The sequence below is a fragment of the Lissotriton vulgaris genome, chromosome 6, assembly GCF_964263255.1.
Source record: "Lissotriton vulgaris chromosome 6, aLisVul1.2, whole genome shotgun sequence".
NCBI classification, from domain to species: Eukaryota; Metazoa; Chordata; class Amphibia; order Caudata; family Salamandridae; genus Lissotriton; species Lissotriton vulgaris.
The window spans coordinates 504,462,626-504,483,274 of record NC_141694.1 but is presented as its reverse complement, the minus strand read 5'-3'; positions in this window follow the sequence as shown (position 1 = coordinate 504,483,274).

Here is a 20,649-nt window from a genome sequence, read left to right as displayed (position 1 = left end):
CTGACGCAAGCCCTTCATAAATAAGGCCCTATGTTCTTAACGCTTGACGTACAGAGCCTATAAACTTTCATTGACCATCAGCAGGGACTAGAGGCATGCAGACGGTATCTTGCCAACAGACATATCAGGTTTTGGGAGCACACACTGATGCTACTCGTCATGATGGAGTATTGCTTGAGTAACAATATATTTCTGTTCAATGGCAACCTTTACCGGCAGGTCAATGTCTCAGCCATGGGGTCGTGTTTTCCTCCCAGTTTCGCAAATCTGTTCATAGGAAACTGGGAGGAAGACATACGGTCTGATCCCACATTTCATCAGGATTTCAAAAATGTGTCGATTTGGCTTCGCTGCATCTAGGACTTATTCATTGTATGGAAAGGGTCAACTAATGAGGCTGACAAGTTCATTAGGAAGTTTGTTGATGATTAACAATAATCTCAACATTGTCCTCAGCGGCACCATGAGCAAGACAGAAATCGAATATCTTGATGTCAAGTTGGAGATCAAGAATAACAAAGTACATACATTCCTACACCGCAAATCGTCTGCTGGGAACAGTATTCTGCATGCCCTCAGCAGTCACCCTGACAATCTCAAATGGTCCATTCCGTACGGGGAACTGCTGAAGGCAAAACGCAACTGCAATACCAATCAGGCGTATGTTTTGGAGAGTGAGGTTATCCTGGAGAGGTTCAGAGAAAGGGGTTACCCTAATTCGGTGTTGAAAAAAGCTCTTGAAAGAGTGAACAAGGTAGAGAGGCAACAGACCCTGGCTTACAATCCCACTGACACCAACAATGAGAATGATACCACTAGACTGGTACTCACTTACAGTTCAGATGCCTAGGCTATCAAGAAAATCATTGCGAAACACTGGGGGGTACTGAGGTCGGACAATGTGATTGGGAACAGTCTCCCGGAGAGACCCAGCATCACTTACCGGCGGAGCAGCCACATCAGAGTTATGCTGGTACACAGTGACATAACTCCCCCCATCCAACATACAGGGCCTTAACGGGTGTTTTCCGTGTGGCCACTGCAAAGCCTGCTCCCACAGCAAGAGTTACAAACAGTTTTGCTATAATGGGATCACAAAAAACATCGCCCAATTTCTGACGTGTACCTCCAGATTCGTGGCCTACGCCATTGTGTGTACCTGTAACAAGTGGTACATTGATAGTACCACTTGTATGGCCAAAAAGCATATTTTGGAGCATACTTGAGCCATCACCAATTTTGACCCCAAATACCCTGTGGCACACCATTTCAGGGAAAAACATTTCTCTAACACTAGAGATCTTAGTTACATCATCCTTGAACAGATCATCAAAAAGCCCAGGGGAGGGAACAGGGTCCTCACACTAAGACAAAGGGAGTCAAAGATGATCATAGATTTCTAGACTAAGGCTCCGGGAGGTCTCAAACAATAGGAAGAATTATCAGTCCATCTCAAAGAATAATGGTGGGGACATATATTTGTGTTGTTGACAAATTTCCTCCATGTTTAATGACAATGTTGTTATATGTTTTATAACTGTGTGCCCTAGTTTTTTCATTGATGTGTATTTTGCAATGGATGAGCATCTATTTCAGCCTATTTTAATTCTTCTTTTTTCTGTGTTTTCTTTTTAGAGGGGAAGAGAGGGGCCCAAGTCACCTGCACTCACCTGTTACAGGCGTTTTTCCCCCTTTCTTTTCTTCCATTAATCACGAGCACCAGGACGTTTTTGCACTAACCGTATACCACTTTTATACTACGGGTAACATACACATGCCTGGACTTTCCTTTATTGTCCCTTTAACTGCTGTAGTTGTGTTCAGAGTGGACAGCTGGCCTCCGGATTTCTAATCCGTTCCACTATGAATAGTATTTTCTATCACAGTCTGGCACTTGCCAGCACTGGTGTTGGTTTTTCGATATTATTGATGTTTCTACATGACGCTTTGATCATCAATTTGGATTAGTCGGTATGTTATCATGACTGAGGTTACATACGATTTTGGCACTGGCCAACACAGAGACACCCAGGTGGTGTAAAACACGATTTCTTTATTTTCTATCTCCGCATTGTGGGCACTCATTTGGCAAAGCTTGCACTTTTTGTATTGTGAACTTTATTGTACAATCCACTTCTGACACTCACGCCTGATGCGGTATTCTCAGCGGGGGGCGGGTTTGTCATGAACCAGTGATGACGTGGTCCGATGGATGTTACTATGCAACTCTTTGCTCCGTCCGGCAGCGCATTACGCTTGTAGGCAGTACTATTCTCCGTGTTCCAAGATAACTGTTATGCCGAAGTGACTGTTTTTATTTATTTTATTTACATGTAAGACTGTGACAGTAATGCCTCTGTATGGATTCAGTTAGTTTTGTATATGAATGTATTCACCAGCATATTTAGCATGTATTGTATGATTATTGTTATTATGCATCTCGGTACATGTAAATGTAAATGTACAGGAATTTATATAGCGCAAATCACCGAGCGGTTTCTAAGCGCTTGCTTAGGGAACCCGTCCTGGTATTCCCCTGTGAGATAACCCCGGCAGGGTATCCGCAAGGTGAAAGCCAGGCATCCCGCCGCGAGGGGCCGTTGTGGAGATTAAGCAAGCTATTGCCCAGAGTCGCAGAGTGTGAACCCGTGAATCGAGTAGGCACCGGAGCGAGAATTGTCAAGTCCATGGACATTTTTTTGGACTCAAGACCCTGCCGCGCCAGGAATTGAACCCTGGTCCCGGGCTGACCTCTGCTTCCAGGTCTGCCTCCTCTAACCAGTGAGCCACACTTCTCCACACATGTTTGGGGCATTAGGACACCTTTTACTCAACAGTATCGCTACATTAACTTTGCATGTGTCAATAAGGATTGTAGTCCCATTTCTATGTTTATGTTCCCGAGGATTACAAATGTGGTGACTAGTATGCATGAGATTCATGTGATCAAGCCACTTTGTGTGGTGAAACGCGTTGTGGATTAAACATCCTAGGCACCTTCTTGGAGTTGCTTTGTCTTCTTGCCTGAGAGCACGCTGATTTGCATACGATTTGGAAATATATATATATATCTATACTACTATTATAAAGAGAGAACTTGCACCTTTTGGCCAGGTAAACTCGGGAACCACAGCGCCAATCTACACACCCGATACATCTATGAAAATGTCAGGGTGTGTAGATGGACATAGGCTATATAAATTTAAAAAAAAATTTAAATAAAAAAAATTACGTTTCAAAACAAAGTAGTCCCCTGAAAGTAGCGCCGGCCGGGACCTAGCGCTGGCCGCGACGTGCCTGATGACGACGAAGGAGGAGCGGCGGTGCAGTGACGAGCGGCTGTGCAGTGAGGAGCGGCGGCAGAGGTAAGGAAAGGGAAAGTTCAGTGCGAGACTGTGTGATGCAGGGGGAGGCAAGAACGACCTTCACAGTGCTATTAGCTGGAAGAGGCAGCAGTAAAGGAAAATTTCGGAGCGCGAGTGAGTCGGGGCGGGAGGGGGGCGGGAGTGAGTCGGGGCAGGAGGGGGGCCTGGTCCGTGTCCGTGCATGGGCATGCACGGACAATGTCGGGCGGGCGGGGGCCTGGGCGGGCGGTTGGCCCTGAAGCCTCATTGCCCCCAGGCAACGCTGGGGCGGGCTGCTAGTATATATTACCTACTGGCGGTCGCCAGTAGGTAGTTATAGTTAGGATAATTTTCAATGTTAAATCTCAACATTCTATTTTGAATAACTTTGGCGCCGGTTGACGAATCTGCCTGAAATTTTCAGGAAAATGGTCTCATGGCGGTCCGGTCCTTCCCTGAAAGTTTGGGGGGGATTCGTCAAGCGGGGGCCGAGATAAAAGGGGGGTCCCAAAACGCGTTTTCCCCATGTTAATTTCCATAGGGCGGTCGATTTCACTTTTAGCCCGAACGGCTGAATGGATTTCCACCAAACTTGGCAAAATTGTAGGGACTGGTAGCCCGATGTGCCTTTGCTATGTCTCAAGATATGTGCTCCAGTGGATTTTGAGTAATTTAGGTTCAAAAAAATATATATATCTATAGGCGCTCTCCCGTGCGCGCACGGGAGTGCGCTCCAGGCGCGACACGCGACTTGCGCGCAGGAAGCTGATTGGATCTCAGTTGTCTGTAAACATTCTAAACAGTGCGGAGCGGCCGCCATCTTGTGTCTCGGTAAAATCGAGACACAAGGGGTTTGAAAAAAAAAGGGGCAAATGACCATAAGGGGGAAGAGTAGACCCCCTCTGACCCCCTAGGTTTGATGTAGGGACTAAAATAGGGTCCTGCAGGGCATTAAAAAATTTTTTTCGTTTTGCGCGGGGGAAGCGCATGGTACGCGCACCGGAAGCACGGGGAAAATTCAGGACCATATTTATGAAGGCCCTGCGCTGTTAGTTTTGCGCTTCCTGTGCGTCAATTTTTGTGACGCACCAGCGGTGTAAAAAAATGCGCATTGTTATGCAATATTTAAAAAGTGACGCATCTATCTAGATGCGTCACTTTTTAAATATAGTGCAACGAGGTACATTTTATTACACTGCTGGTGTTATGCGTCACTTTTCTGTGCGCACTCCTTATGACATTCCAGATGTGTCATATTTAATGTATGACGAATCATGTTGCAGATACAATATGGCGCAGAGTTTTAAAAAGTGACCCATGTACCTAGATGCGTCACTTTTTAAAAATAGCGTCAGGTATAATGTATGCAGAGGGGGTGTTCTCCCGCAAAAAGCTTTGTAATAGCGACGCAGTGAAATCTTTGAGATTTCACTGCGTCAGTTTTAGGATGCTGTTGCGTCAAAATCTTGTGCCTGCTTTACAGCAGGTGTTAGACTGAGGCAAGACCTTTCATATGCTGCTTTCCCCATTTGAAAGGACACATTACTGGAGTTGCGTCACTTTTGTGACGCACTCCAGCAATGCGTTACTTGGAATGTCATAAGGAGTGCGCACAGAAAAGTGACGCATTGCACCAGTAGTGTAAAAAAATGTGTTGCGTTGCGTTATATTTAAAAAGTGAGGTATCTAGGTAGATGGGTCACTTTTTAAAATCAAGCGCCACATTATATCTGCGTGAGGTATAATGCATGCAGAGGGGGTGTTCCCCCACAAAAAGCTTTGTAATAGCGACGCAGTGAAATGTTTGAGATTTCACTGCGTCACTTTTAGGATGCTGTTGCATCCTTTAAATATAGTGCAACGAGGCACATTTTATTACACTGCTGGTGTGATGCGTCACTTTTCTGTACACAGTCCTTATGACATTCCAGATGTGTCATATTTAATGTATGACGAATCATGTTGCAAGGAGTTACAGATACGTCAGTATTTCTGACATATGTGTAAACATAAAAGTGATGCGAGGCCGGCGCAAAATTTTGACGCAATAGCATCCTAAAAGTGACGCAGGGAAATCTCATAGATTTCAGTACGTTGTTATTACCAAGCTTTTTGCGAGGGATTGCCCCCTCTGCATACATTATACCTGATGCAGATACAATATGGTGCAGAGTTTTAAAAAGTGACCCATGTACCTAGATGCGTCACTTTTTAAAAAATAGTGTCAGGTATAATGCATGCAGAGGGGGTGTTCCTTGCAAAAAGCTTGGTAATAATGACGCAGTGCGTCACTTTTAGGATGCAGTTGCGCCAAAATCTTGCGCCTGCTTCAGAGCAAACCTTTCACATGGTGCTTTTTCCATGTGAAAGGACACATTACTGGAGTTGCGTCACTTTTGTGACGCACTCCTGCAATGCGTTACTTTTGTGTTTACAGATATGTCAGAAATACTGACGTATCTGTAACTCCTTGCGATATGATTCGTTATACATTAAATATGACACATCTGGAATGTCATAAGGAGTGCGTCCAGATAAGTGACGCATCGCTATTTTCACGTAGCGATGCGTCACTTTTCAGAAATGAGGCCTCCAGTTTATTCACTGTGTCATAACTTTCTTTTCTAACACTCACCTTCTTTCAGTCCTCCTACTTCACTTCCTTTCACCTCTCATACCTTTCTGTTCTTTCTTACTCATTCTCCTTTCAATTATCAATGCACTATATTTCACTTACTCTTCATTTTTTAAGATTATAGCTCTTTGATGAGAATTGGAGGTAGTTCTGAAAAGAACTTTTGGTTTTCTTCTTTTAACTGAAGAGGAACAAAAACAGGGAATAGAAACTGCTCAACAGGAGCAAAAAGAAAAGAAAAAAATTAGGGGTGGGAAGGGCAGTGATGGTTCTCTAATGCCCGAACCATGAGCAGGACACTTTGCTCCCCATAGGTGAGGAGTTGATTGCAGTATCTGCATCTGACGACCCCATGGTTGAATGCAGGTTGAATGTTTGCTACCTGCCCCTGAGATTGTTCTCTTCCAGAAGAAGTTGCTCCTCCTGTTGATGTAGAGGCCCCATCTCTGGGAACCTCCTGTGCCAGAGCCCTGACACTTTCCCGGGCAAAATTCTGGGGGTGCCTGCTCTTCACATGGCGAATCATGGTGAAGTTGCCAAAAGAGTATTTTTTTAGGGGGTTACCCCGTGACAGGACATGTTTGCAGATCCTGCACTCTACTTTTGGTGCATTCACCTTCTTCTGGCCTTCTGGAAACTTAAAAAATTTCCAGATGAAATGTTCCTTCACCTTTGGGGTAGGAGGCTCTTCATCAATGAAATCATTGGAGTCATCTTCACTGCTGGATGGTCTGGCAGCCATGATGAATCCAGGAATATGGAGCAGCAAAAAAGGCAGGTCTTTCAGTCACAAAAGTGAAAGAAGAAGTGAAGGAAATGGGTGGGGATTTCATTCATTGTAAAAAAAAACTGTTAGCAACCAATGAAAAGTGTTATTTTAGGGTCACATGACCCGACGCGCTTACGTTGCGCGCTCAGGTGCACTTCCGGGTGCGTTTACGCAGCGCGATCGTAGGCGCTTCCGGGGCGCAAACGTGGCGCGATCGTAGGCGCTTTTGCGTGCGTTTAGGCGCCGCGCACGGAGGCGCTTCCGAGGGCACGTACGTTGCGCGCCGAAGTGACGTCATCAATCTTTAATAGAAATGCATAATCATTTTCCATATTAAAAAAAACAAATTTTATTTGTATGGTACGAAATGTTTTGCATTATTATTAACTTTTCATTCATATTTTTTTTTCACGAACGACAGTTGCGCTCTGGGTGCGCTTTCAGATGAGCGCACGGAAAAGCTTACAGGAGAGCTTAGCTGAAAGCTTCCCCGAGCGCGCACCCAGAGCGCAAAAGAAAAAAATTATAAAAAAAATGAATACTTAAAAAAAAACAGCAAATTGTAAAAAAAAAAAAGGTTAGAAACTCGATATACAAAGGAATTAGCATTTAAATAACTTTGAAATTCACTGAAAAAACCATAGGTTTCACACCAGTTATAGTTAGGAATTAGCATTTAAAAAACCTATGAAATTCACTGAAAAAACCATAGGTTTCACACCAGTTATAGTTAGGAATTAGCATTTAAAAAACCTATGAAATTCACTGAAAAAACCATAGGTTTCACACCAGTTATAGTTAGGAATTAGCATTTAAAAAACCTATTAAATTCACTGAAAAAACCATAGGTTTCACACCAGTTATAGTTAGCTGGAAATTTTACTGATATAAAACCATTGAAATTCCCACGTTATAGTTAGATGGACTCACTATAACTTGCGCGTGCAATGCACTGCTGATGATGTCTTATTAAGCCAGTTAACCAATCAATTTTTAAAAACCATCCATTTAGACACTTATTTAAACATTTATTCTTCCATCAACTTTTACATATACATATATAAAATATATTTATTTTTCAGAAACACACACATTCACTGGATGGTGTCATCAGTGATGTCATGAGTGATGTCACTGACCATGTCATGAGTGATGTAATATGTGATGTCATCAGCAGTGCATTGCACGCGCAAGTTATAGTGAGTCCATCTAACTATAACGTGGGAATTTCAATGGTTTTATATCAGTAAAATTTCCAGCTAACTATAACTGGTGTGAAACCTATGGTTTTTTCAGTGAATTTAATAGGTTTTTTAAATGCTAATTCCTAACTATAACTGGTGTGAAACCTATGGTTTTTTCAGTGAATATATATATATATATAAATTATCTACTGGTTGTCGCCAGTAGGTAGTTATAGTTAGGACCTGTTTTCCATAGGAAATCCGCAACATTCTATTTTGAATAACTTTGGCACTGATTGACGAATCTTCTCGAAATTTTTAAAACGTATGGCCCCCTCCGGTTTGCTCCTAACTTGAAAGTCTTGGGATGATTCGTCAAGCGGGGACCGAGAAAAAAGAGGGTCCCAAAACATGTTTTCGCCCTGCAATTTTCTATAGGGACCGTTAATCGCAGCTACAGCCTGAACTGCTGAACGGAATTACACCAAATTTGGCAAAGAGGTAGTCCTTGGTTCACACTCGTGCCTTTTGGTTAAATGATGTAAATCTGTTCAGTAGTTTAGATATTAAAGGAAAAAATACATATATATCTGGGCGGACCCTAACAACACATCTCATTTTGAGATCTGATTGGCTGTCATCACTTCATCCAAGAAGTGTTGGCAGCCATCTGGGGACCAATATACATGATAGCACCTCATTAAAAGCTTTGCAGTTAATAGAAGATTTCAAGACTTTAGTTACATTATAAATCATTTGTTGATGGTACCATAAGTCTTGTTGGGGTTCCCCAAAGTACCCCTACCGTCCCACTGGTATATGATCTTGGCAGTAAGAACATTGAGGATTTGGCACGATTGCGACCCTTATTATACTGGAGACGCATTATGACTACCCCTGAACTAGCTCACGATGCCACTGCCCTGAAGGACATCATCAGGGCAGATTGTTTTCATTTGATCCCGTGGTTAAAGGAAATTAGGGGTATGCTAACTAAATTGGATCTAGACCACTTATGGAACACTCCCAATGCCTTAAGCTTTCCACCCAAGGTAACACTGAAAAAAATGTATTGGAAATGGTATGGTTGACTGCTTATAGTACTGGATCCAACACTAATCTAACAGGACGTTTTCTGGATATCAAACTTATACCATCTTGTGAGCCATACTGGGACATTATTGAAAGGCCGTTGGATAGAAAATTGTATTTTCAATTCAGAATCGGGACCCTTCCTTTAAAGGCATTTACCCACAAATGGTCAGCTAATCAGGATGACAAATGCCACTATTGTAAAGACTTGATCGAGAACATTGCTCATCTACTGTTTGTTTGTCCCCTTTATGCAAGCCCCCGACGGAAGTGGATAAAACCTGTGTGTTTAAACCTATGTACACGTAGGTACATAGAGGCGTTAAGAGTGCTGGAATCAGATTGTACACCCTGCGTGGCGATTGGCGTTGCATAATTTTTAGGGTGGGCATGGACAATACGCACCCGCACTTTACAACAGTTAGATACTGCCCAATGTATTAACCGACACCACTTAATGTAGATCAATTTCTTAAAATTCATGTTTTATTGAACTATTTTTAATTATCATGTATCAATTGTCCTTTTATCTGGAATATGACAGCATTATGGTTTAATGAGTTTTTTAAAAATAATGGTTTTATTATTGTAGTATTTATTGTGTAGTGTTAGGATGTATAACAGCTTTTACGACATGCTGTCGAATAAAGCTTTGAAATTTGATTTGGTACCATACTCATTTTAGGAGTTGTGGTGTGTTCTAAGGTGATTGTACCTTGTGAGAAAGCCTTCTGCTGGGATATCATGAATCGTGTTTGAGAGAAAACTATTTTCTCATGCTTTTCCCACAGAGGTTTGGAAGGTGATCTATAAGCTACACCAAGAGCATATTTTCTGTAAATTCACATTATCTTTCTCAGTCATGTGAAAATGAAGTCTGACAGTCTCAGTAAAACATGTACATCCAACAAGGACAGAGACTGACCGTTGATTACTTTGTGTTCTACTGCAGCCACCTAGAGTGTTCTAAAGAACAACTAGAGTGCTAACAGCCTTATGACTTATGACTAAAGTATAGCACACCTTAAGCCATCTTGATTGAAATAAAGTGGTAACTATTAAAACATTTAATTTGAAAAGAAACAAAATGAGGGGGTTCATTTTGCCAAAGAAAGTATGATTAGTGCTGCAGAAAGAAAAATTAGGGCACATTTTGAGTGACTTCTCAAATCCTCTTCTATTTCATTAAAAAAATTCTGACATGCAGACTGAAATATGTAATTTCAATACCAGCAGCAGACTTCCCTGGTGAGCAGTTGCTTTACTACAGTGATCTAATGACCATCTGGAGTGCTAACATTCTGAATTTATGGCAAATGTGTGACACATCTGAATGTCTTCTTGATGGAACCAAAGAAAAACACTGAAAGTATTTCCTACTGAGGAGACTGTAGTAAATGAGGAAATTAGGAAACTTCATAACAAATAAGTCTCCCAAGATGGCGGCCAGAGACAAAAGAGCCCAAATGTAGCACAAATATCACCCAGATGTAGCCCAAGTATAGCCCAATGACAGAATGTCTCAGAGTGTTCTAAAGAACAACTAGAGCGCTAAAAGTCTTATTTATGACAAAAGTATGGAACACATGAAGCCATCTTGATTGGAATAAAGTGGTAACACTTAAAACATTTAATTTGAAAAGGAAAAAATGAGGGGTTTCATTTTGCCATAGAAATTATGATTAGTGCGGCAGAAAGAAAAATTAGGGCACATTTTGACTTCTCAAAACCTCTTCTATTTCATAAAAAAATTCTCTAACATGCAGACTGAAACATGCACTTTGAATACCAGCAGCAGACTTCCCTGGTGAGCAACTGATTTACTACAGTGATCTAATGAGCAACTAGAGTGCTAACATTCAGAATTTATGGCAAATGTGTGACACAACTGAATGCCTTCTTGATGGAACGTAAGTAAAAAACTGAAAGTATTTACTACTGAGGAGACTGTAGTAAATGAGGAAATTAGGAAACTTCATAACAAATAAGTCTCCCAAGATGGCCACCAGAGACAAAAGAGCCCAAATGTAGCACAAATATCACCCAGATGTAACCCAAGTATAGCCCAATGACGGAATGTCCCAGAGTGTTCTAAAGAATAACTAGAGCGCTAACAGTCTTACTTATGACAAAAGTATGGAACACCTGAAGCCATCATGATTGGAATAAAGTGGTAACACTTAAAACATTTAAATTGCAAAGGTACAAAATGAGGGGCTTCATTTTGCCATAGAAAATATGATTAGTGCTGCAGAAAGAAAAATTAGGGCACATTGTGACTTCTCAAATCTTCCTCTATTTCATAAACAAATTCTAACATGCAGACTGAAATATGCACTTTGAATACCAGCAGCAGTATTCCCTTGTGAGCACTAGCTTTACTACAGTGATCTAATGAGCAACTAACATTCAGAATGTATAGCAAATGTGTGACACATCTGAATGCCCTCTTGATGGAACCAAAGTAAACAAGCTGTGAAAATGCAATAGGTCTTGCCCTCGTTTAAGTTAAAGCAATACTGATTATAATTAGGTGGCTTTTTAGCTGTGCTTTTATTAGGGTTTTTCAAACTTTCATGTACATAACATACATATGTATGCATAGATGTATATGTATATGTATGCATGCATTTATATTTGTATTTATATGGATATGCGGAATATATATATGTCTAAATATGTATGTATATATATATATACACATACATATATATAAATGCATATATATGCATCTGTGTCCGTATAGAGAGAGGTAGAGAGGCTAGAGGTGTAGAGGTAGAGGTGTAGAGGTAAAGGTGTAGAGGTAGAGGTAGAGAGGTAGAGGTAGAGAGGTAGAGAGGTAGAGAGTAGTAGAGAGTGAGTAGTAGAGAGTAGCGAGTGAGTAGTAGAGAGTAGAGAGTGAGTAGTAGAGAGTAGTAGGGAAAGTAGCAGAGAGTGAGTAGTAGAGTGAGTAGTAGAGAGTAGTACAGAGTGAGTAGTTGAGAGTAATAGAGAGTGAGTAGTAGAGAGTGAGTAGTAGAGAGCAGTAGAGAGTAGTAGAGAGTGAGTAGAAGAGCCAGTAGTAAAAAGTAGTAGAGAGTGAGTAGCAGAGAGTAGTAGAGAGTGAGCAGTAGAGAGTAATAGAGAAAGAGTAGTAGAGAGTGAGTAGCAGAGAGTGAGTAGTAGAGAGAGAGTAGTAGAGAGTGAATAGTAGAGAGTAGTAGAGAGTAAGTAGTAGAGAGTAGTAGAGAGTGAGTACTAAAGAGTGAGTAGTAGAGAGAGTAGTAAAGCGTAGGAGAGCGGGAGTAGTAGAGAGTAGTGGAGTACTAGAGAGTGAGTAGTAGAGAGTAGTAAAGAGTGAGTACTAGAGTGAGTATTAGAGAGTGAGTAGTAGAGTGAGTAGTAGAGAGTAGTAGAGAGTGAGTAGTAGAGAGAGTAGTACAGAGTAGTAGAGTAGTAGGGAGTGAGTAGTACAGTGAGTAGTAGAGAGTAGTAGAGAGCGATTAGTAGAGAGTTAGTAGTGGAGAGTGAGTATTAGAGAGTAGTATATGGCGAGTAGTATAGAGAGAAGTAGAGAGTGAGTAGTAGAGAGTAGTAGAGAGAGTAGTAGAGAGTGAGTAGTAGAGTAGTAGTAGAGTGAGTAGTAGATAGTAGTAGAGAGTGAGTAGTAGAGAGTGAGTAGTAGAGAGAGTAGTAGAGAGTAGTAAAGTAGTAGTGAGAGAGTAGTAGAGAGTGAGTAGTATAGAGAGTAGTAGAGTAATAGAGAGTAGTAGAGTAGTAGCATGTGTGTAGTAGAGAGTGAGTGGTAGAGAAGTAGAGAGTAGTCAGTCAGTGTCAGTCAGTGTCAGTCAGTGTCAGTCAGTCTGTCAATCAGTCAGTGTCATTCAGTCAGTGTCAGTCAATCAGTGTCAGTCAGTATCAGTCAATCAGTGTCAGTCAGTGTCAGTCAGACAGTCTCAGTCAGTCAGTGTAAGTCAATCAGTGTCATCCAGTGTCAGTCAATCAGTGGCAGTCAATCAGTGTCAGTCAGTGTCAATCAGTCAGTGTCAGTCAGTCAGTGTCAGCTAGAGCAGCTCTGCTGACCTGGTTCTCTGGCTAAAAAGCAGCTCTGCTGACCTGGTTCTCTCCCTCTAAAGCAGCTCTGCTGATCAGGTTTCTCTAGCTCTACAGCAGGTCTGCTGACCTGGTTCACTGGCTCTAGAGCAGCACTGCTGACCTAGCGCTTATGCTATAGAGCAACTCTGCTAATCTGGTTCTCTGGCTCTACAACAGCTCTGCTGACCCGGTTCTATGGCTTTAAAACAGTTCTGCTGACATGGTTCTCTGGCTCTAGAGCAGCTCTGCTGACCTGGTTCTCTCCCTCTAAAGCAGCTCTGCTCTGCTGGACTGATTCTCTGACTCTTATGTAGCTCTGCTGACCAGGTTCGCATCCTCTAAAGCAGCTCTGCTGACCTGGTTCTCCCCCTCTTAAGCAGCTTCACTGACCTGGTTTCTCTGACTACAACAGCTCGGCTGACCTGGTTCTCTGGCTCTAGAGCAGCTCTGCTGACCTGGTTCTATGGCTCTAAAGCAGCTCTGCTGACTTGGTTTTTTTTTGCTCTAGAGCAGCTCTGCTGACCTGGTTCTCTAGCTCTAAAGCAGCTCTGCTGACCTGGTTCTCTGGATCTAAAGCAGCTCTGCTGACCTGGTTCTCTGACTCTAAAGCAGCTCTGCTGACCTGGTTCCCTCCCTTAAAAGCAGCTCTGCTGACTTGGTTTCTCTGGCTCTACAGCAGATCTGCGGACCTGGTTCTCTGGCTCTAGAGCAGCTCTGCCAACCAAGTTCTTATGCTCTAGAGGAGCTTTGCTGACCTGGTCCCTTGGCTCTAAAGCAGCTCTGCTAACCTGGTTCTTTCCCTCTACAGCAGCACTGCTGACCTGGTTCTCTTTCTCTAAAGCAGCTCTACTGACCTGTTTTCTCTGACTCTACAGCAGCTCTGCTGACCTGGTTCTCTGGCTCTAGAACAGCTCTGCTGACCTGGTTCATAGGCTCTAAAGCAGCTCTGCTGACCTGGTTCTCTCCCTCTAAAGCAGCTTTGCTGACCTGGTTCTCTTGCTCTAAAGCAGCTCTTCTGACCTGGTTTCTCTGCCTCTACAGCAGCTCTGCTGACTTGGTTCTCTGGCTCTAGAACAGCTCTGCTGACCTGGTTCTTAGGCTCTATAGCAGATCTGCTGACCTTGTTCTCTGGCTCTCAAGCAGCTCTGCTGACCTGGTTCTCTGGCTCTAAAGCAGCTCTGCTGACTTGGTTCTCTCCCTCTAAATCAGCTCTGCTGACCTGGTTCTCTGCCTCTAGAGCAGCTCCGCTGACCTGGTTCTCTGGCTCTAAAGCAGCTCTGCTGGCTCTAAAACAGTTCTGCTGACATGGTTCTCTGGCTCTAGAGCAGCTCTTCTGACCTGGTTCTCTCCCTCTAGAGCAGCTCTGCTGACCTGGTTCTCTGGCTCTAAAGCAGCTCTGCTGGCCTGATTCTCTGACTCTAATGTAGCTCTGCTGACCTGGTTCTCTTCCTCTAAAGCAGCTCTGCTGACCTGGTTCTCCCCCTCTAAAACAGCTTCACTGACCTGGTTTCTTTGGCTCTACAACAGCTCTGCTGACCTGGTTCTCTGGCTCTAGAGCAGTCTGCTGACCTGGTTCTATGGCTCTAAAGCAGCTCTGCTGACTTGTTCTTTTTTTGCTCTAGAGCAGCTCTGCTGACCTGGTTCTCTGGCGCTAAAGCAGCTCTTCTGCTGACCTGGTTCTCTGGCTCTAAAGCAGCTCTGCTAGCCTGATTCTCTGACTATAAAGCAGCTCTGCTGACCTGGTTCCCTGCCTTAAAAGCAGCTCAGCTGACCTGGTTTCTCTGGCTCTACAGCAGCTCTAATGACCTGGTTCTCTGGCTCTAGAGCAGCTCTGCCAACCAAGTTCTTAGGCTCTAGAGCAGCTTTGCTGACCAGGTCCCTTGGCTCTAAAGCAGCAGTCAGAAACCTGGGAGTAATATTTGATGATAAACACCTTTTCCATCATCATGTGAATGCTGTAGTATCATCATCATTCAACATCTTAAGGAAAATAAAGAAACTTCTCCCATATCTTCCTACAACTACAGGAAAACACTAATATCAACACTGGTGTTTTCACGCACTGACTACTGCAATGCCCTCCTCCTCAACGCACAACAAAAGGTCATCTCCAAACTGCAAATGATACAAAATGCCTCAGCCAGAGTTTTATTGGGCATTCCAAAATTTAGCTCTGTCTCTAGATATTTGGACCAACTGCACTGACTTCCGGTCAGAAGTCGCATGAAATTCAAGGCCCTTTGTATTGTCTACAAGGCAATAAATAATGTGGGACCTAAATTCCTTAGGAGTTCACTCAAGCCTTTGGCAACTTCCAGAACGCTTCGTTCCAACACTGCTCATCTGCTTCATGTACCCAGAACAAGGAAAGTTAACTGGGGAGACAGATGTTTTACCATCGCAGCCGCAAAATTATGGAACTCCCTTCCTTTTAACATAAAATCCAGTCCAACGCTGATCATCTTCAGAAAGCAGTTATCACCAGTACCCATCTGCAAAAGTTGAGGGTACAGGATAATTTTGCAAGAAGGCTTCTTTCTGCTCCTCTGTTTGTTCTTTCTGCACGTCTTCTTTCTTCCTGCACTTTTCTTCATCTTTGAGGACTTCTGTTGCTTCTTTCTGCATTTCTTTTTCTTCTTTCTCTGCGTTTTTTCTTCTTTCTTCACATGTCCTATCTCTGTAGGCATAGTTACAAACTAGCATTTAAAAAAGCTTAGAAATTCACTGAAAAAACCATAGGTTTCAGGCACGTTATACATAGAAATGACCATTTAAAAAACCTTAGAAATTCACTTAAAAAACCATAGGTTTCAGGCACGTTATAGTTAGAAATTAGCATTCAAAATATCTTTGAAATTGACTGAAAAAAACATAGGTTTCAGGGGCGTTAAAGTTAGCTGGATATTTTACTTGTACAAAACCATAAAAATTCCCCCGTGACAGTTAGTTCAGTTAACTATTACTCACGCGCCAGCAATGCACTGCTAATGACATCACATATTACATCACTCATGACATGGTGGGTTGCGACGATCTCCGGGGCGACGATGCGCGGTCCAGCGGTGATCTTCCTCTCTCAGCTCCTCGATGAGATGGCTCTGCGACTATGCTTGCAGCAATGGTAATCTTCCTGCACCGGACTGGTGCATCCCGCAACGGAGGATGCGATGACTTCGGCAGCGGCAACAGGCGCTGCGACGATCTCAGCCTTTGCAGTGGCGGGAATTTCCTCGCACTGACGGGGATGCGCTCCGCAAGCGAGCGATGCGATGAAACTTGCAGACAGTCTTTAAAATCTTGGTTTCCAGCTTCCCAACACAGGTACACCTTCCAGAGGCACCACTACTTGCCCACGCACTCTAGGAAGGACAGAACTCTCTCAGCAGAGTTCTGGGAAGCTGGGGGTGAAGTCCTTCTGTTCCTGGGACTTTTTAACAGGGAGCCCGCTCTTCTCAGGCCCTTGGAGATTCCTTTAAGTAAGGGGACACAGCACAAAGCAAAGTCCTTCCCCTCTCCTTGGCAGCAAAGCAACAGCAGGTCAGTCCAGCAGAGCAACATCAGGACAGTCTTCCTTCTTCCGTTTCAGCTTTCTCCTTGGCAGAGGTTCCTTCTTGATTCCAGGATGATTTAATTTTCTATATTCTTGGGTCCTGTACTTATAACCCTAAAAGTCTTTGTTCCCTTTGTGCAGGAGGGCTCTAAGACCGGTCTGAACTAGTTCTGGGTGTTCCTTGAGCACTTTGTTTTCTTGGCCTCTCCTTTCCTTTCAGAGAGAGGGGCAGGGTTGTCAACCGCCCAGCAGGAGGTGGAGCCAGCATTGTGGAAGGCAGGCACAGCCCTATTCAGGCCCAGGTGCTACCTCCTCCCACCATTCTAGATGCAGATGGAGCTATTCAGGCCAGGGATGGCCCACTCAGACTCTGGGAGCCACCCAGCTCCTGCCCCTCACAAACCAGACAGTCAAATCACAAACAGGCCAAGGCACACAGGAAGGTCAGACAAGAGAACAGCAACTTTCTATAAGTGCTGTTCTCAAACAGGATTTAAAAAACACATTTTCTAAAAGATGTGTTATCAAATTCTGAGTTCAGGGATACCAGACTTTTATGTCCTACCTTGCTCCTACGGGAAGATATGCTGGTAGCCACTGTAGCCAGCATTCCACATGATAACCTAGGGGCAAGGTAGCCTTACAATAGTGAAAAACGAAAATGGCTGCCTTTCACTACCAGAGCATGTCACCTGCACTAGTACATGCTTTACCTCTCACATACATTGCACCCTGCCCAAGGGGGTACCTTGGGCCTTCCATAGGGGTGGCCAATGTGCACAGAAAAGGAAGGGTTGAGCCTGGCCAGTGGGGACACCGACCAGGAGGACATGGCAGTTCACAGACTGCACAAAGGCACTGTGGTGGCAGGCCTGAGACAACATTTTAGGGCTACTCATGTGGGTGGCACAATCAGTGCTGCAGGCCCACTAGTAGCATTTGTATCACCAGCCCTGGCACACTGGGTGCACTTTACTAGGGACTTCTAGGTGATACAAATATGCCAATCATGGATAAGCAATTACAATCACAATTCACACAGGGAGCACTTGCACTTTGACACTGATCAGCAGTGGAAAATTGCCCAAAGCATCTAAACCAGCAAAAACGAAATCCAGCACAGCATCAAAAATACAGGAGGTAGAGGCAAAAAGATAGGGGGAAACCACGCCAAGGATGCCAGGTCTAACACTATATATATGCTTCAACTCGTTCAAACCTCCCGCTTCACCTCCATGACGCGTTTCGGGTGATCGCCCTTGATCACATGACTAGTAATGTTTTCTAAAACCCCAAAACATAAAAAACATTAAAAAAAAAAGTTCTTCATACTCTTAGCACCATTGCTAAAAATACTATTGCTTCAATGAAACAGGCCTAAAGAATAACACACTTTTTGAAACGTACTCTGTGAAGTACAAAGCAAGATCAAATGTCTACACTTTACTAATGAGGGCTCTCATATTGATGATGACATCCAGATCCATGGTGGTCCAAAGTATGATGACAAACAACGATGAGACATTGATAAATTTAGATAAATCAGTAGGTATAATGACCTCATTGTATATAAATGTCATAACCTTAGACAGCGTTTTCTGCTGCACCCCAATGTGGTGTCCTGTGTCACCGGTCTGTACAGAATTCTTTAACTCATTCTTTTTCAAGCAGGTATTGTATATGTGCTGTTAATGACCAGGATCTGCAGGCAGAGGTAGTTGATACCATCATTGGGATGGCAGAATGCTGTTCAAAATTTAATTTTTTTGTCAATAAATTTAGTAAAATTGTTTTAACATTTTGCCTAATTATGCTTTTTAATGTGGTTTACCAGCCTCTCACATTACATTTGTCATGACAGGATGGACATCATGGTAACAAAAGTAATGCTATATATTGGCAGGAGCCTACTTTGAGGGAAAAGTGTCTGAGCTTGACCATTTCTGTGCGAAGCATACTCCAATGGGTAAAAATGAAATGAAACTGGGTGATGTGAATTTTTGAGACATTAAAATGTTTTCAAATTTAACTGTTTCATTTAAAATTGCCCACATCGATGGCCAGATGTAGGTAGGCGTTTACCGGGTGGTAACGGCCGAATTCGGCCGTTACCGACCGGTAAGAGCAATTTGACATGTAGGTCCCTGTATTTTACAGACTCGGTAAATTTACCGAGTATGTAAAATACCGAGTCGGTATCATTACGGATTCCGGTAAATTGGTATGTAGGTGGGACTCTTCTGAGTCCCACAAGCAGTACAAAATCGGTATTTTACCATCAAATACTACTTGATGGTAAAATACCGTTTCTGGTGTGCATGCACATGTGTGCATGCACACCTATGCCATATGACAGGCAGACCTGCCCTTAGGGCAGGTATGCCTGCCACATGGCACCCGAGCCTCTTTTGGGGGTGCCAGAGGGTGTCAAAGTGACACCCCCTGCACCCTTGTGACAGTCGGTATTTTCCGATGTGGTAAATACCGACCGGTAAATGCCCAATCAATCCTATGGGCTTCAAAGCCCATAGGAATGAATGGGCATTAACTGGTCGGTATTTCCCGCATCGGAAAATACCGACTGTTTCCGATTCGGTAATTGCACATCTGCATTTACCTACATCTCGGTACTTTTATTTTCCGACCTCTGAAATACCGAGTCGGTATGACTCGGTATTTAAGAGGTCGGAAAATACAATTTACCTACATCTGGCCCCTAGTGAGAGGATTAAACAGGAGCTGAAGACTGACCTGTTGGCTAGCCCGAGCTGCAGTTTGATGGCTAGCCAAACCTGATGAATTACATAGGCTCTCTTGTTTATCCAGGAGTTTGGGGGTTGTTGTCTTGAGCCAAGTGATAGTTGATTCTGGACAGCTTATCTTGCATCATTCCCAAAACCAAGATAAATGTAATCACATTTATATTTGAGCAGGATGCTTTTTGCAATAATATCTGAGGGCTGCACATACATTATACATTTTGAGGACAATATTGATAAAACAGCGCATTCACAATTCACACATTCAAAAACAATGAAACTTCAAATATAAACCAGCGAATAAAAAAAAACCACACATCCCCCAAACAGGGAATTCAAAAAAGAAAAGCGAAGACGCCACCACATCAAAGGATTCTAAAAGTGATTTTGCTTCTGCAAAGAAAAGAAACACACACAGACACCTTTCATCTCCGGGTCCACTCAATATTAAGAGGCGCCATCTGGGTTTTGAAAAACCTGAGAAGCTTTTTAAAAGGTTGAGAATAGTTGAAACCTGCTCTGAATACATATACAAGCCTGAAATTAAAAGCCATATGCTCACTGCTAAAACCGTCTTAGCAGTAGCACCAATGTCTTCTTAGGTTAAATAAATTCTTTAAGTATATGTGTTTTACTAATTGAATTTGCCATTTTATATTATTTGTTTTACTTATTCAGAATGGCTATTTTAATCACCCAGTTTAACTTGCCTTTGTTTTCAAATCTGGTAACAGTTTAAAAAAAAATGTATACGTGCAACTACCACTTATTCTGTAGAAACATTACGTGATGATTTGTAATAGATAATATTACTTTTAATTGCTCTTTCCCCTGTTCGATGTGAGATTATGTCAACGTTATGTTTGTTTACTATGCCCAGCTAGAAACTGCCCTCATGGTCTATTTCACCCTTTAATACATAAGGAAAACACACAAAACCCCAAATCACAAGAAACATCCTCACTGGTATTAAGTGACTATTCCAAGTATACAGAATTACAATTTACAAGTGTATAACGCAAATCTTTGTTTTCCGTAATTAGTGTTCCATTGCATGCGAGGTATGATTACATGTTACAATATTATTGGTATTTCACGATAACTAACGCAGGCCTACTGTACTGTGAGTACGCTTTCCCCTAAAGACAGCCATCAGGCATACACTTACAAAACAGCAAATGTATACAAAATCACAGCTGACAAAGCAAAATACTATATTTCCTTACAGGGATTAACAAGGAT